Source organism: Physella acuta, unplaced genomic scaffold (assembly GCF_028476545.2).
Source record: "Physella acuta isolate Inbredline_101_S28 unplaced genomic scaffold, ASM2847654v3 ptg001919l, whole genome shotgun sequence".
Lineage (NCBI taxonomy): Eukaryota > Metazoa > Mollusca > Gastropoda > Physidae > Physella > Physella acuta.
In genome coordinates this window covers 283,160-285,633 of record NW_026733424.1, presented here as the reverse complement: position 1 = coordinate 285,633, position 2,474 = coordinate 283,160, and positions in this window count along the sequence as shown.

Sequence of the window (2,474 nt, the reverse complement as noted above, 5' to 3'; positions counted from 1 at the left end):
GAAATACTGGAACATTACAGGTTCCCTGTATAAAACATTGGTTGGCTGTTGTTATATATTGGAGGGAAATCTTAAGACAACACTTCTTTCATCAGACTACTCTGGTTTCTTCAGACAGCACTCCTTTCTTTTCTTAAAAAATCACGAGTTTTATCGGATAGGAAATGACTCAAACACGCATTGGCTTTCCTTTTAAAATAGCTATAGATTCAGACAATAATATATTTTCATTAAAGTGGATTCAGACAATCATAAACATTACGTACTACCCTCCTTTTATTAACTTACATAAAAAAATCATCCTTAAAACATCGTACATCACTTAAACTAACGTCCCACATCATATACACCACAGGAAACCTGATATGACGTACCTGCTGCACACAAAGTACTCACTACTCTACAACTGTACTAAATTATAAAATGTCTCATACACGATAACAATTTATAACAAAGTTATATTCCATATTCGTCTTGGTAAATAAAACCTACACCACTTGCTAATATGTTTAAAAGCATCCTCACCTAAATAAATCCACACAAAAAACGAAGCTGCACAATCTGTACGCTGTTGTCAAGTAAATACCTAGGGAGGGTGGTATAAAAACGTGTGACAGCCAGTATGTCTACCACAGTGTTGTGTGATTCATTAGAAATGTGGGGCACACACACATAAAGCATGTTTTGTTAGGTAAATGAAACAATTTACTTCCTGGTAGCTTTAAGACAATGACGTATAAGCGGCCTCTCTCTCTTTATATATATATATATATATATATATATATATATATATATATATATATATATATATATATATATATATATATATATATATCTATAATATAAGCGGGCTGTGCTTGTCCTTCCTTCCTTCCGTCCGTCCGTCCGTCCGTCATCGCTATAGATTTTGGGACTATAAAAGTAAACTACGCACCATGCTGTGCTTTTCAGTGCACCGCAGTGTCTTATTATAAGTGTTAGAGTAGGGTTTGTTTATATAGCGGCATAGAGCTATTTTATAAATGACACTGTGTTTACTTTTTTGCATAACGTTATGAAAATATTAAATATTTGCACATTGCTAAAACATATTAAAAAGATCAATGTCAAATATCATTTTAGTTTATATTCCTAGAAAAAATGGATACATTTCCATAAAAGTAGGTCGAAAAAACTAATTAATTCAACTTTTTTTTGTGGTAATTTTTTTCAAGGGAGGTAATTTGAAAATATATTTATCTCAACAATAATTTAAGTTAATCTTTTTTGTATTACTACCGCATTGATTAGTATATGTTAATGTTCATAATTAAAAGAGAAAAATGTTAAGATTATTTATATTATTTATTTTTTTTTTCTAATTAGTCTATGATTTCTCTAAAATCACTATCTTTTTGCTTTTGTTTTTCGGTGTTATGAAAACAGATGGTGAAATTAGACTTTTTGAGAATAATGGAAAGGCTCTCTCTGAGCGCGGACGTATGGGAAAATGTTTTTTTTTTAAATATTCAACTCACTCTCAATAAATTAAGTTAATTTTTTTATTACTTCCACATTGATTATTATATGTTAAGTAAAATAGAAAAAATGTTAAGATTATTTACATTATTTTCTAATTAGACTATGATCTCTCAAAATCACTATTTTTTTGTTTTTGTTTTTCGGTGTTAACAGATGGTGAAAATTTAGAATTATAGTATAGAGAATGCTGGAAAGGCTCTCTCTGGGCGCGGATGCATAAGAAAAGCGTGTTGTTCGTTGGTGATTCTATTGTTGTGGTTGTGTTGTGGTTGTGTTGTGTTGTGGTTGTGTTGTGGTTGTGTTGTGGTTGTGGTTGTGTTGTGGTTGTGTTGTGGTTGTGTTGTGTTGTGGTTGTATTGTGGTTGTGTTGTGGTTGTGTTGTGTTGTGGTTGTGTTGTGGTTGTGTTGTGTTGTGGTTATGTTGTGGTTGTGTTGTGGTTGTGTTGTGGTTGTGTTTGTGGTTGTGATGTGTTGTGGTTATGTTGTGGTTGTGTTGTCGTTGTGGTTGTGGTTGTGTTGTGGTTGTGGTTGTGGTTGTGGTTGTGTTGTGTTGTGATTGTGTTTTGTTTGTGTTTGTGTTATGTTTTTGTTTGTTTTGTTGTGTTGTGTTGTGGTTGTGTTGTGTTGTGGTTGTGTTTTGTTTGTGTTTGTGTTATGTTTTTGTTTGTTTTGTTCTGTTCCAAAGTTGGTACATTTAAAAAAGATTTACCGTGGCGGAGCACGGGATGCAGCTAGTATATATATATACATATACATATATATATATATATATATATATATATATATATATATATATATATATATATATATATATATATATATATATATATATATATATATATGCCTATATGTATGCCTATAAATATGCCTATATATTTTATTTTTGTTCCTACGCAATTTCGTTGCACATTAATTTATGTACCTCTTCGACTTAATTAAAACTCCAAATACTT